Source organism: Pinus tabuliformis, chromosome 6 (genome assembly GCF_031772625.1).
Source record: "Pinus tabuliformis cultivar Carrire ecotype Pingquan chromosome 6, CPIR1, whole genome shotgun sequence".
In the NCBI taxonomy this organism is placed as follows: Eukaryota; Viridiplantae; Streptophyta; class Pinopsida; order Pinales; family Pinaceae; genus Pinus; species Pinus tabuliformis.
Window position 1 is genome coordinate 701,843,691 of NC_142292.1, and position 6,580 is coordinate 701,850,270.

Sequence of the window (6,580 nt, forward strand, 5' to 3'; positions counted from 1 at the left end):
AGGCAATAACTACAGCACTTTCTAAGGGCAAGGTGGAGGCACGCGAGAAGGCATATATTGGCAAAGTAACAGTGAGGGTGAGTCTAGCCAGTCTCTTCTTCTCTTTGGCACCCCCCAACCATCCCATCTGCGACCTCCCAAGTTGGACATGTATAAATTTGATGGCTCTAACCCGGCCGCATGGATAGCACAAATGGAGCAATATTTCACACTCAATTACATCTTGGATAATCTGACTCAGCTTAGTGTGGGTATCATGTACTTGGACAATGAAAGATGGCAATGGTGGCAATGGCATCAACGTTGCTATGGAAGGCCCTTGACGTGGGATACATTCAAAAAAGCTCTTATGGATCACTTTGACCATGACTCTAAATTTTTGGGCCATCTCACTAAGCTCAGACAGACACGAATAGTGAATGAATATATTGCAGCCTTTGAAGCCTTAGCTTTCTGAACTGGAGGTCTACAAGATCAGTTCTACATGGAATGTTTTTTTCAGTGGTCTCAAAGAAGCCATACAAGCCCACGTCTGACTGCACCACCCTAGCTCATGGTTGCAGGCTTGCAAGATAGCTCGTGAAGTCAAACGTGCATTGGCGGCCCAGTCCAATCTGCCAAATTTCATCTTCAAGGGTCGCCCCCCATAGGCTCAAAGCACTACCCAGACACTCAAGGTTCAAAAGGTGTCACCAGCAGAAATGGCAGAAAGAAGAAAGCAAGGATTATGTTACTACTGTGATGAGAAATACTCCCGTGGGCATAAATGCAAGGAGCCCAAATTTTTTCAAATTGATGCTACTGATCACAGTGCATCGGAGGAAGCCCCAACACTTGAGCAACCAAAGGAGGAAGAAGAGGACAACTAGTAGGACAATGTACCTGAAGCACCAGTTATCTCGCTGCATGCTTTGGCAGGGATTTCTTCGCCTCAAACCCTAAAAATCAAAGGTTTTATTAAGCATCGACCAGTAGTAGTCTTGATTGATAGTGGAAGTACACATAATTTTATCCATCAAAGAGTCGTGGAAGCAATGCATTGTTTTGTCCGAGAAATTTCTAACTTCCAAGTCCAAATTGCTAATGGGGGAACAATGAAATGTGAAGGTAGCTATGAAAATGTCAAACTTCAAATGGGGAATTATCAATTAAAGACCCACTTGTTTGCCATACACATGAGAGGGTGCAACATTGTCCTCGGTGATGAATGGCTTCGCACACTTGGCCCAATCACAATGGATTTCCAGGAGTTATATATGAGCTTTAAGCAGAACAACCACACACATACCCTCTGCGGACTCCAAGCTGGAGCTCCCTCTATCATCAGCTCACATCGGATGGAAAAATTGTTAAAAAGGGCCACCATGGAGTCATAGCTCAATTTTATGCCATCCAGGCCTACGAACCCAAGCCTGTTCATATTCATCCGGAGATACAACAGATCTTAAACAACCATCTGCCAGTCTTTGACAAGCCTCATGAGCTTCCACCCTCGAGAGGGGAACATGATCATAGCATTACTTTGGTCCCAGGGGCCCAACCACCAAATGTGCGCCCATATAAATACTTGTTTGCCCAAAAGAATGAAATAGAAAAAATAATCAAGGAACTCTTGGAAGCAGGCATCATTCGTCCCAGCATTAGTCCTTATTCGTCGCTGGTGGTCATGGTGCTCAAGAAAGATGGGGAATGGCGTATGTGTCTAGACTTCAGGGCCCTTAATAAGTTGATAGTCAAAGATAAATTTCCCATTCCGGTTGTTGATGATTTGTTGGACGAACTAAATGGGGCTCAATTCTTTACTAAGCTAGACCTTCGCTCCGGCTACCACCAAACCCGCATGAAAGAAGTAGACATCCCAAAAACTGCTTTCCGAACTCTTGAAGGCCATTATGAGTTCCTGGTCATGCCATTCGGTCTTTGTAATGCCCCATCCACTTTTCAAATTCATATGAACCACCTGCTCAAACCATGTCTCAGAAAATTTGTCCTTGTTTTCTTTGATGACATCCTCATCTACAGTCGCACCTAGGTTGCACATCTTCAGCATGTAGATCTGCTCTTGCAATTGCTCCGCAAGCATAAATTATTTTTCAAGATGTCCAAGTGTTCTTTTGGCATGGAAGAAGTTGAGTATTTGGGCCACATTGTGGAGCGTGAAGGTGTCAGGGTGGACCCCAAAAATATCTAGGCCATGTAGGATTGGCCTCAACCTAAGACATTGAAGAGCCTGAGAGGATTTTTGGGTCTCACAGGCTACTATCACAAATTTGTTTGCAATTATGGTCGTATTGCTAGGCCCCTTACTCAACTCCTCAAGAAAAATTCATTCCTCTGGAATGATGAAGCACAACAGGCCTTTACAGCTCTCAAACATGCCATGTGTTCCACTCCAGTCTTAGCACTACCTGACTTCACCAAATATTTTGTGATTGAATGTGATGCTTCGGGTACAGGTATTGGGGTAGTCTTAATGCAGGAAGGTCGACCCTTGGCCTTCACGAGCCAACAACTAAGTGGGAAGACTTTGGGACAATCTACCTATGAGAAGGAGATGATGGCCATCTTACATGCAGTAGATACCTGGCTACCATACTTATTGGGGCGACGTTTCAAAATCTGCACCGACCATCAAAGCCTTAAATATTTTTTGGAGCAATGCCTATCCTCACCACAACAAAATAAATGGCTTGCCAAAATGCTGGGATATGATTATGAGATAATTTACAAGAAATGGTGCGAAAATATTGTAGCAGATGCGTTATCCCGCCAATTTGAGGAGGAAAGTACCCTGCTCGCAATTTCCCTTCCCATTCCAAAATGGATTGAAGAGGCCCGCAAGGAATGGTTTTCACATCCCTAACTCTCCCAACTCATTAATCAATTGCAGGCAGATCCCAATTCCACAGCGGGCTACTTGTGGTAGGATGAGATTCTTTGCTACAATGACAGAGTCATACTATCACCAACATCCACCCTCAAAAGCCGCATTTTTGCGGAGTTGCACTCATCTCCCACTGCAGGACATTCAGGCTTTCAAAAGACGTATGCTCGCACTCACAGATCTTTTTTTTGGATAGGCATGAAAAAGGACATTCTTACTTTTGTAGCCGAATGCAATGTCTGTCAGTGCCACAATGGAGAAACAGTGAAATCCCCAGGCACATTACAGCCATTGCCCATCCCGACCTCAATCTGGACGGAGGTTTCTATGGATTTCATTACGAGTCTTCCAAATTCAGGAAACAAGTCAGTCATCATGGTAGTTGTGGACAGACTTTCTAAGTATGCTCATTTTTGTGCCCTACCCCACCCTTTTACACCGACTTTGGTCGCTCAATCTTTCATGGATCAGATCTTAAAATTGCATGGCATGCCCACTTCCATTGTGTCTGATCGTGACCCGGTCTTCACCAGTAGCTTTTGGTAGGAACTCTTCCGGCTACAAGGTACCTAACTACAACTCAGTACTTCCTATCATCCACAAACTGATGGTCAAACTGAAGTAGTCAACAAATGTCTAGAAACATACCTTAGGTGTTTCACTTTAGAAAAGCAACATCTCTGGGTACAGTGGTTACCTCTAGCTGAATGGTGGTATAACACCAACTATCATGCCACCACCAAAATGACTCCATATGAAGCAGTTTATGGTCAACTCCCTCCTTCCCCTACTTCTTATATCAAGGGATGCTCGAAGGTACAAGCAATGGATCAACTACTACAGAACCGCACAACCATGCTCACTCACCTTAGAGAGAATCTTCATCAAGCTCAAAACCGCATGAAGCAACATGTAGATCAACATCACTCAGAACACCAATTTCAAGAAGGGGATCAGGTATTTTGAGGCTGCAAACATCACTCAAAGACAAGGGTTGTCAAAAACTATCTCCAAAATTCTACAGACCGTATCCAGTACTTCAGCACATTGGAGAAGTTGCCTACATGCTAGCTTTGCCAACCACTGCAAAAATCCATCGAGTTTTCCATGTCTCATGCCTCAAGAAAGTGATTGGGAACAATTGCAGAATTCAAACCAATCTACCTGAACTGGATGAAGAAGGATCAATCTGGCTCCAACCTGAACAGGTTCTTGATACATGAGAAAGGCATCTGCGTGGCTGCATGATCAAGGAAGTCCTTTTCAAGTGGAAAGACACCTCTCCGGAAGATGCAACCTGGGAACCAGCCAATATTCTTCAGCAGTTTTCGCAGCTTCAGCCTTGAGGACAAGGCTGTTCTTATGGGGGAGGGCATGTTAGGGTCCCACCCTAACCCCCTTATTTATGTAATAGGATCAAGTCATAGTTATAGTTAAGTAAAGATTCAATAAAGCCCATATTAATAATTGTAAGTGGTTAACCCACATTTAATGAAGGGACCACAGTTAGTTGCAAATGGGCCATGGTATTAGATAGATAGTATTACTAAGAACCATGGTATTGCCCCATGGTATTGCATGTATGAATCCTATATAAAGGATAGAGACTCTCCTCGAGGAGCATCGTGTCATATTTTGTAATCGAGCTCTGCTATATTGGAGGTTGCCCCCTCAAAGAGGCAAGTGCACATTGCTTTCTAAATAATAAAATACTTGTTGTTATTTCTCACTGTTCTATGTTCTGGGTATATTTCTTTGCATATTTGGTATTCTGGTATCGTCTTGTAGGTTAAGAGCATAACAGATATCCAATACCCAAAAAGGGTTTGGGCGGATTCTAAATAGATCAGGAAATATTAAAATAATTAATATTTTTAATGGAGTCCCTAAGTTTAAACTTATGGAAAATAAAATGTTAATGTGTATTAATATGAATCTGTGTTAGAGTGGTCCAAAAGACATGGATCAAGCCAAACCTAATCTTAGCTGTTGATTAGGGACTTAATCTCGGCTGTTGAAATGTCAATAGGAAAAGTATAAGAGGAGGCTTGAGGGTCACTTGGAGAACACACCAGAGTGATCAGTGATTCTATTCTCTAGAGCGAGGTTTGCTAAGAGAGATAGAATCAGTGATCAGGAAAGCAGCTAAGGGGCATTGACTATAGAGAAATAGAGAAGGCAGAGATTGTGCCAGGAGAGCAGCACAACAGCTAAGGAAAGTGATGCAGAGCAAGCAAGGGCTCATGCAGGGCCACACAGAGGCATCCAAGTGCTGTGCAGAGCACCAGAGGAGCCAGCGTAGCTGACGCAAAAGCTCCTAGAGCTAACGCAGGGCCTCCTGGGGCTGACGCAGGGCTAGCCCTAGGCTAGGAGAGGCTGATGCAGTCCAGATTGGGCAGATGTTGGGGTTGCATATCAGTTTTGTGCTGAGGAGCTGCTAGAAGGATTTTCCGGGGTTTCAGCCAAGAGATTTCTCTCAAACTGTGAGATATAGTTGCTAAGGAAATTCTCTATTGGGTAGGCCAGTTTCGGCACCCAGATTCCACTCTGATATTTCTTAATAAGAAAACCCTCAGATAGCTACATCGGTTTTCCCGCATTGGGTTTTTCCGGGGACATTAGTCTAAAAATAATGGTGTCATGTGGTATGTTTGTTCTTGTTTCTTTTAGTTTTTGACCTGTAATATGTTGAGCATGCACTGGTGTTTATTTTTAGTATTTACTTTGTAAATAACTTGTTAAAGAAAAAATAACAAGTAGGTAGGAATAAATCAAAAAAAAGTGCATGAAGGGTTTCTAACTAAGTAAACTTAGAAACTTCAACATATGAGACATCACTAGAGGCATTTTGTGGTACTATACAGGATATTCTTGTCAGCAAATGGGACAATAATTGCACACCTTTACATTGTTTGGCTCACTCATTGAACCCAAAATACTACATCCATGAGTGGTTGAATGGTGGACCTTCCCACAGATTCCCTCCTCACATGGATGGTGAAATCTCTCAGGGGAGGAAAGATGCATTTGGGCGGGTTTTTCAGGATAGAGCATTGCTTGATGAGGTGGAGGACGCCTTTGCAGAGTTTTCCACTAGCATTGGTCGATTTGCAGGCTATGATGTGATTAGAGACAGGGGGCTAGGAAGCCCTATTCTTGGTGGGAAAATCATGGGGCAACAAGCCATCCTCTACAACACTTAGCCATGAGGCTCCTCTCTCAGGTGACTTCATCCTCTTGTTGCGAGAGGAATTGGAACACATATGGGAATTTGTATGGTGTTAAGAAGAGCGAGCTTAAGCAGTCCAAGGTAGAGACAATGGTGTATGTGCACACCAACCTTCGTCTTATTTACAGGCAGAGGGAAGAGTGGTTGAAGGGAAAGACAAAGATGTGTGGTGCCTTTCCTGATGATATGGGTCTGGACAACAGTGTTGAGTTGGCATTGGCCAACATGGATCTCAATGATCGAGTGTTAGAGCCTGTTAGATTTGATGATGGTGATATTGTAGAGGGGTCATCCTCCACACAAGCAGATGCAGAGGCGATTTTGGATACAGGGGAGGAGGATGTAGCAGAGGAGAGCAGTGGTGACCATGATGATGAGAACAGTGATATTGATTTTGATGATGACTATGAGGATTGATGACTCATGAATCATAAGATACCTATTTCCTTGAGGCTTGTATACTTGTA